The 9134-nt window shown below is 48.4% G+C and overlaps 1 protein-coding gene across 3 annotated transcripts in view; it reads left to right on the top strand.

The window, feature by feature from the left end:
• The first annotated feature begins 280 nt into the window (after positions 1-280).
• The window catches only part of Slc11a2 (solute carrier family 11 member 2), a 36095-nt gene continuing 27241 nt past the window's right edge, over positions 281-9134 (top strand). Inside the window, exon 1 of one of the 3 annotated variants that reach the window (XM_021216237.2) lies at positions 281-366. The gene's annotated coding sequence lies outside the window, so the exon portion shown is untranslated. Of the gene's footprint in view, positions 367-1702; positions 2020-9134 lie in introns of those variants that run through there. The other 2 variants (XM_029548094.1, XM_029548093.1) reach the window with 2 other exon arrangements.

Raw genomic sequence — 9134 nt, 5'->3', positions numbered from 1 at the left:
GCCTAAAAGGAAGTGGCAGGAACTATGACAAAAATGTATATGTCCCGAGCATTCCGGGGATGGGAGTTGCCAATTTGAGAACGCGGTAGGTTTGAACTGCGAGGACCACAGCGCGCCTGGCGGAACCACGCCTCCGGGTCGGCCACGCCCCCGCCCAGACTCCGCCCCCAGGCAGCTCGGGTGGGCGGAGCCTCCGCTCCGGGTCCGCCGGCCACGCACTCCCGTAGCTGCAGGAGTCCAGCCAATCAGAGAAGCGGGGCTCCCGCCCGGCTGGCCAATCACGGGAGGGCAGGAGGTTGACTGGGTCGCCGCTGGCTCCTGGGATATGGAGTCGCCGGCGCGGCGTGTCAGGAGGTGGCGGAGCCGGTAAGCCGGGTGCTGGCGGGGTCAGGGGTTACAGTGTCCCGCTGTGCGCGGGCATCGAGGGGGCTCGGACGGCGGCCTGCGGGGCTGGTGTAGCCTGCGGGGAGGGCGCAGCGGCGAGCCCGAGGAGGGATCCCCGTATCCCGAGGAGACCGGGAGGGCTCCCGGCTCAGCACAGGCGCCGACGATCACGGGCCTCGGCCCTTCACCACCACCCGGGACACCGGACCACCCTTCCGCGGCCGGCCGGCCGGGGAGCGCGACCGCAGTCCCCTCCCGGAGCCCCGGGTCTTCTGCAGCGCAGCGCCCTGTCAGCCTCAGCGGCTGCGGGAGCTACACGGTCTGCCCGAAGGCCTCAGGCCTTGGGGTTGAGTGCTGCTCGGTTGCCCGATTGTGTGTGCAGCCTGGGTCCCTGCGCCTTCCAGGCCTCGTTCAGGGACACTTAGCACGCGATGGATGCGCCCCTTCTCTGCGGCGTCCTAGGCCGGGTAGTTTACAAACGCATTTGTTTGATATTCCACCTTTGTATTCTTTGTCCATTTCTTGGATACATCATATTTGGAAGGGCATCCTCAGAAGTTGAGTTTCCCCTGTATATAATGGAGACACTCCGTTATCCCTTGACTTTCAACGGTGTGATTTAAGGCAGCAAAGGCAAAATATGGAAGGAGAGCTGGCGAGGGCCCGTGGGCATCTGAGAGCTTCCATGTGACCTGACCCGTGGGGAAGCCACGGGAAACTGTCCACCTTGTCCACCATGGCATCTCCACCCTGACCGAGCCTCCTAAAAGTGTTAACTTTGTGTTCGGGCTCCTTTTAAGCTCTCCTGCGTTCCACACTTAAAGGGAGGTGATGGCTGGGTCTGCCAGGGCTGTTGGTGTTAAGTTAGTTAATACAGGTAAAGTGCTTAGGGCAGTCCCCTGCTGACCGGCATTTTTTTTTTTTTTTTTTTTTTTTTAATTACTACTTGCTTGTGCCTGCTGTTTCCTTAAAGACTTTAACCTTCTCAGTAGTCTTTGCCCTGAATCCCCTGGGCTATTGCCAAAGGTCCCTCAGGCAGGGCTTTCGAGCCATAGTGTTAGTCTGCAAGTGCAGCTAATTACAGGTAAAGAGAGGCAGGTGCTGACAGTACCTTCTTACTCTTTGTCTTTTTGAGACTAGATCTGTCTACCTATCTTTAACTGGCCTTGAACTTGGAGTGTAGACCAAGTCCGCCTCTAGCTTACAGCAATCCTCCTGCCTCTGCTGAGATCACAGACTTTTACCACTCAAGCTTGGCTTCTGCTGAGTTTATTAAATGAGGTTGTTAAGTAACCATTTAGGCTGTTTCCTGCAGTAACTCTGCTGGTAAATGTAACATTGAGATTTCACCGGTGTTTTTTATTAGCTATTTTACTCAGTCTTGCTTGGGCAAAGAGTTTATTTTGGACACAGACCTAAAAGGCAGTGATGACTGCAGCACACACGGTCTCTCATGTCTCTCATGTTCCGGGAAGGTCTGTGGGACTCAGGAGGGGAATTCCTGAACATGGTGTCAGCGCCTCTCGTTGAGGAATGGGGAAGCTGGATGTGAGTCTCCGAGATTCTGCTCTCAGGAAAGCAGGAGCTGTTTCTCTCAGCAGAGCTAGTGAGCAGCTGTGGCCCAGTTGAGACTCAGTGAGTGACTAGAGAGAATTGCTTCCACAAAGTAGGATCTTTTTCTGTTTTACTTTGAAGCCAAGAGCTTGGTGTGTGTGTGTGTGTGTGTGTGTGTGTGTTGATCAGATGGCTTCATTTCTGCTATAGCAAACACCTGTGTGTGAGCCTCACGGTCAGTTCCAGTGGCTGGAGAAGCCAGGAGCTCCCACGAAGCAGCTGTTGCTCATTAGCTCAGCAACATTGTTAGGAACTGATCACTGAATAAGAAACTGGAAAATCGATGTCAGTGGCATCGGGCCCCCCTTCCCCCCCATGGGTGGCGCTGCAGGTGGCCTACGTTTTCTTGCTTCTCTTTGTATTACAACAGTTTAATACTTCTTTAGGTTGAAATGTATTAAAATTCATATGTAATGAGAAGGCTGCAAGTTAATTATTAAAATTTTATTAGGTTCCGAAGAGCAGAAGGAAATATCTGTGGCTGGGAATCTTTCATTCTGTGTTTGTCTGACCTGACACATATGTTAAGAGAAGAAGGTAGATTTCTAAGGTAATACCTGCTAGGACAAATGGGTTGAATGTGACCTAAGGAAAAACATCCCTCAGATTTTTCTGGAGAAGTGGCAGAAGGTGGGCAAAGCAACTTTGTGGGGAGAGGAAGTAAAACATGCTTTGGTGTAGGTTTCTTTTCCTTCTGGTAGAGAGGGCCTTTGAAGTTGTTCACAGGATGGAGGTGTCATGCCAGGTGATGAGACTGCCCCCACCCCCAAGGCAACAGTGCTGTCAAGCTGTGGTTAGAAGGAAGTTTGCAGGAAGCTTAACTGTCCGAGTTGAGAGGTCAGAGTAAATTGTGAACAGTCAGGAAGGTGTACCCTGGCTGCGCAGGGAAAAGGAATAGTTCTCAGTAGTGGGTACCAGGCCTGCCCACATACCCGCCTTTTCTTTTTCTCTTTAGAATTTTATTATTTTTAATTATTTGCGCACATGTGTATGTCTGTGGGGTGCATGTCTTGTGTCCAAATGCCCATCAAGTGTAGAAGTGTCAGATCTCTGGGAGTTGGAGTTACAGGCAGTTGTAAACCACCTGATTCTCAAAGAGCAATGAATGCTCTTAACCCCTAAACCTTTTCTCCAGCTCAGGCCCTTATTACCAAAGACTTGGTTGATAAATACTACTTCTGTCTGACAGTTCAGTGCTGACAGCAGTTCTTATCCTCTCTGACACTCGAGCAGGCAGTTTCATTATCAACTGTATTCCTCTCCCCAGATCTTTCTCCCCTCCCCTCCCTCCTGTCCTTCGTTATCGACTGTATTCTTCTCCCCAGATCTTTCTCCTCCCCTTCCCTCCCTTTTTTCTGTGTCTGGCTGTGTGTTTGCAGACAGTATCTGGCTAGCTAGCTTAGACTGGCCTGCCGCTTCTCCCACACTGGCCAGGAACTCTTAGCTCCCAGCTTTAGTTTCCTGAAGGCCAGAGTTCCATGAGTCACCATGGTGGGTTTTCCTTTTCTTGCTTCTTTAATGTTTGTTTGTTTGTTTGAGGCAGAGTCTTTATTTTGTATGTAGTCCTGGCTATAGCTCACCATGTGGCTCCACACTGGCTGCAACTCACAGAGCCTGCCTTTGCCTCCCACTAGTGCTAAGATTAAAGGCTGCCCCATCCCCGCCGTTAGCTGCTCTTTCATTCGCAACTGAAAATCAAACCGAGGTTCAAAGCAGTGCATTGGGTGTTGAGTTGAAATTGCAGTTCTCAAGGAGGACAGGGAGGAGGAGGGATGCAAAATGTCAGCCTTAGTGTCAGAGAGGGCTGGCCCTGATTCAGGAATAGCGGCATTGTATAATTGTATAATAGGAGCACTGTTTGTGCTTTATGAGCTTTCATGCTGAGTGGAATAAAGGCATCATAGTAACCCAGGCAGGTAGACGTTCACATACCAAGTGCTGGGGTAAACAGACCTGTGACACCACGGGTCGACTGGATGCTGAGGATCAACACCAGGACGTGCACTCTACCACTCAGCTCATCGGGAAGCCCTGAGGCCTTCCCCTAAACCAGCACAAGGTGCTGTCAGTTCTTCTGTCTTGAAGTAGACAAAAACCATAACCTGAGATGATGAAAGCCATAGCCTGCCTTTTTCTTTCCCTTCTGTTTCATGTCAGTTCCTTCCGTGTGTGTGCTTGTGTATGTATGTGTGTGCGCATGTGTATGTGCACTCACGAGTGTGTGTATAATATATATATATATTATATGTGTGTATGTATGTATGTGTGTGTATATATATGCATGTGTGTAAGCATGTGTATGTATGCATGTGCGTGTGTATGTACACTCATGAGTGTATATATGTATACGTGTGTGTATGTGTGTGTATGTATATATATATGCATGTGTGTGTGCACGTATATTAGAGGCACTGTGATCAAACCTATGGGTTTGTACTCACTAGGTCAGCACTGTGTGGCTGAGTTATTTCCCAGCCCGCAAATTCATTTTCGTAAGAGAAAGTGGGATAAAACAGTGTCATAACTTGTTTCTTTGTTGAGACAGAGTCTCATGTACACCAGACTGGCTTTTTTTTTTTTTTTCCGAGACAGGGTTTCTCTGTATAGCCCTGGCTGTCCTGGAACTCACTCTGTAGACCAGGCTGGCCTTGAACTCAGAAATCCGCCTGCCTCTGACTCCCAAGTGCTGGGATTAAAGGTGTGTGCCACCACCGCCCAACCAGACTGGTATTTGACTTACGAGGTAGCTAAAGGTGAGCTTGAATTTCTAAATTTCTGATCCTCCTGCCTCCAGCTCCTTGTCCTCCCAGTGACTGTAGGTGTGAACCACAGGTTTACATGAGTGTGTGTGTGTGTGTGTGTGTGTGTGTGAGTGTGTGTGTGTGAGTGTGTGTGTGTGAATCCAGGTCTCTATATACCACTGGTAGACCAGACTCGTGTCTAATTCAGGTTTGGGTCACCATGCTCCCTTTAATGTAAATACTAATTCTAAATTTACTACCCCAGGGATCTGTTTCTTTCCCCTCACTCCCACTAGGTATAGACAGATACCTGAAGACTGTCAGAAATCCTTGATGGGACCGATTGCTACATTAGTCTAGGATTTTAACAGAAAAGCAGTACGCTGTCCTTACAGAAAGGAGGGAAGTTTGTTGCCAGGTGCCTTCCCATGCCTGGGCCTTAAAAGGTCAAGGCTCTGGAGTGAGCAGGGAGGGGAGATACATTAGCAGTTTTGATTGGCTCTGCTCGCAAATATTAAAACAACAGCAGTTTGGTTCCCAGTCATTCAGGTGGAAAGAGTTCAGTTATGAAATTCACCTCATGAGAAGCGAGCGTTAGAGAAGCAGGTGGTGGTTTCACGGGAGCCACCGCTGACTTTCGCTGACTCGGGGAAAAGAGAATCTGGTAAGATTTGAAGATCTTTTCCTGTTAGTCGCTATTTCACCCTTTGGAGATAGTATCTTACTAAGCAGTTGCAGGGTGGCCTTGAACTTGTGATCGGGTGCCTCAGCCTCCTACATGCTAGTGTTACAGGCCCTTACTGTCTTGTAAGTACTTTGAGCTAGAGAGAAGCCAGGCTGGATCTGATCTCCAAAGCCCCCAGGTAGAAGGACAGACCCACAGACAGGTCTGCCCTCTGACCTGCACAGGTACACGCGCACTATCACCATACGCAAGGACAGACCCACAGACAGGTCTGCCCTCTGACCTGCACAGGTACACGCGCNCACTACCACCATACGCAAGGACAGACCCACAGACAGGTCTGCCCTCTGACCTGCACAGGTACACTCATGCACACTACCACCATACACATAAGTAAATGTATAAAAGGGTTGTTATTATTTCTTTGTATTTTATAGTTTGTGATCACTATGTTTCTGGGTCTGACTTGTGTTCAATGAAAGAATCCAGAAAGAAAGGTGGCTTTGCCGTTTACCAAAACATTCAGAGTTAAGAGTTATGGAATCTTACTGTCAAAGATTGCACACAGTGGTTTGGCTGCTTGTGTGTAAATTCTGTTCTTGCTCTTTGATTTTACTGAAATAGAAGGCAGAAGGAAAAAAAGAGATTTGGGAGGTGGGGAAATTAGAGATGGTGTACAAACAACCCCACCTCTCCCCAGGACAAAGACAGGAATGACAAAAACTTTGTTCTCCATGCCTTCGAATTAATGAGGTGGCTGTAATCGACCCCCTTTTGGAAACAAAGCCTTTTCAACATAAGAAACTGATTAAGTTAGATTGCACATGTATTCAGTATTTAATCCTTCATTGTGTTTCTATAAGCTAGGGTATTACTTTGTGGCCCTGGCTGGACTGGAACTTGCTAGGTAGACTAGCTTGGCCTCGAACTTTTGGCAGTCCTCCTGCCTCTGCCTCTTGAGTGCTTGGGTTATAGGCATGCACCACCACACCTGACCAAATGTGATTTTTAAGGTAATGAAATTTTCTTGAAGTTGCAGAAGAGTTGCTAGGAGAGTTCAGGGAGGAGCTGCTCTCATGACCACTGGTGGCAGGCTGGTTAGTGCGAGGCAGTGGGCACTGACGGGTACTGGTTAGTGCTGGTTAGTGGGCACTGATGGATACTGGGTGAACAGCTACTTACGCCAAAGTTGGCTCACTGGAAAGGAGATGTGTATTCTCTGTATTTGAGTAGAAAATCGTCATTTCATAATCTGAACCACTCTGTGGACACTAAGAGGAGGAGTAAATTAAGCTTTAGGCTGCCAGTGCCTGCCAGTGCCTGCCTGCCTGCCGCAGAGCTTGTTATCCCCTTGGAAGCCTCCATCACACAGTTTGTCCCTGGTGAGAGGCTTTCTGAAAAGCTGTGACAGTCTATAAAAGATTTGAGTTTTGAGAAAATTAAATGGAGCCTGGCATAGTGTGTCTTGGAACACCTGGGTTTGAGCCTCAGTACTACAGAAAATAATACAAGGACCTGGTGAAGCATTTTACTGCCAGAAAGATTTTGTGAGCTTAGCACTGGCCTCCATCCCACCTGTCCTCTGCTCCCTGTGCCTGCCCGCTGGCCTTTCCAGCCTCGAACTCACCATCTTCCTGCCTCCCTTCCAAGTACTGGAATTACAGGTGTGAACCTCCAAGCCTGGCTTCCAGATGCCTTTTCTTTAAGTTCTCATGTTCTCTCTCTTCCTCCCACACCCCCTCTGAGACAAAGTTTCTCTGTGTGGCCCTGGCTGTTCTCCCGAAAAGATCCCCCTGCCTCTACCTCCAGGATGCTGGGATTAAAGGCCTGTGCCACCATCAGTGGACTCCTAAATTCTTTTCTTAAACATTGTGTGTGTGAGAGAGGGAGGTGGGGGGAGTTGCAGGAAGGGGGGGACACGTATACTCGGCAGCTTGCAGGAGTCAGTTCTATTTTGCACTGTCCTGAGGATGGAAGTCGGGTAGGTGGTTTGGCCTTGGTGGCCAGCACCTTTACCAGCTGAGCCACCGCATTGGCTGTCAGCCAGCTGTTGCCTTTCACATGCACAGGCCTTGAGGCATTGTTATCAAATTTTGGTCTGTTTCTTTTCCTTCTACAAATAATAGCACACTGTTTAATGAGTTGGCGTTTTCACCTGGCTTCATGCATTGACCTGCTGGATGGTCAGTATGTATACATCTGCTTTGCTTGCCATGGCTGCGTGATATTCTGCCCGCTGTGTGTGCACACAGCTTGTTTACGAAGCTCCTTACTGTGGTTCCAGGCATCCTCAACCTTTGGTATGAGTTACACGTTTGCTTAGATATGTCTCCTTGTGTATGTACATTGTTAGGGTCCATTGCTGTATCGTAGGATATGTAAACGTGAATTTTTAAATCAGAATGCAACCTGATCATCATTTTTACTTGTAAAACAGCCTTACAACTTGTATTTATTTTTAGGCAGGGTCTCACTGAGCCGTGGTTGGCTGGGACTTGATCTGTCAGCCAGGTGAGCTGACGGCGGTCGGCCTGCCTCATGGTGTCTGTGGTGATTAAGCTCTGCTGGTTGTCTTTCCTGTCTGCATCTTTCATTGATGCAGCAGGAAGGGTGACTGAGGCAAGGTGGGGAATGTCCTGGAGGGCAACGCCACTGGACACAAGTGCTACCCAGTGTCCCTTCCCATCCTGTCTTTTGCGTGGTGAATCCCGCAGGCGCTGTAAGCTGCCGCGAGTAAACTGTGCGGCAGAGTCTGTTCTCTTTGGAGTAGTGCGCACACTTGAGACTTCAGAAAAGACCACGTGTCTTGTGTGTTGCTGGCTTTCTGTGCACTTGGTGTAGGAATGCCACTAAGAATGCTACTAATAGCTGCAGAATTTTAACTCTCTGGGTCAGGAGGCTGATGTACGATCATGGTCTCAGGTTCCAGGGCAACTTGGGCCACAGTGTAAAAACCCTGTCTCAGAAAAGCCCCCAAAACATAGAACAGATTTATACTAAGATATTTATAATTTAATTACCTGCATACCTGCATTAGGTAACTATATATAATAATATCAGTTGTTTGATTTTTATTTTATTTTTTTTAAAATGTGTGTGTGTGCGCAAGTGCGTGTGAGTGTGTCTGTGTGGGTTTATGTGTGTGCGTGTGTGTTTAGTACATTGAGTATGGGGAGATCAGAAGATAGTACTAGTTTGTAGGAGTGGGGAGTTGGTTCTTTTCTTTGACCATGTGGATTCTGGGATTGAACTCTGGTCGTCAGGCTTGCCAGCAAGCACCTTTGCCCACTGGCCCTTTTGATGACCCATTTTCCTTTTTTAAGTATAACTTTTTAAAACCTGTTTTGGATTTTTTTTAAAAAAAGTCTCTTTCAAGTGTATTGCATACACTGAATATTGTTAAACAAGATATCAGCCCTCATTATGGAAACAATATGATATCTTAATCAGTCTTGGTGACAGTTCTCAGATGGGCTCACACCACATGGCCCAAAGCTCACCTAGCCCCTGCCTGATTTGTAGTTTCTTATTTCTTGTGTGCTAGGATTACTGGGTGTCTAGCATTGCTTACACAGGTAGTCCTCCCAGCTGTGCTGTGATCTGACCCCACATGAGTCAGATGTCAGAGGTGTGAGTGCCCTCGGATGAGGCAGGGTATGTCAGAGGTGTGAGTGCCCTCGGATGAGGCAGGGTATGTCAGAGGTGTGAGT

This window comes from Mus pahari, chromosome 17, assembly GCF_900095145.1.
Source record: "Mus pahari chromosome 17, PAHARI_EIJ_v1.1, whole genome shotgun sequence".
NCBI classification, from domain to species: domain Eukaryota; kingdom Metazoa; phylum Chordata; class Mammalia; order Rodentia; family Muridae; genus Mus; species Mus pahari.
This window is presented reverse-complemented; position numbering and strand designations above follow the sequence as displayed.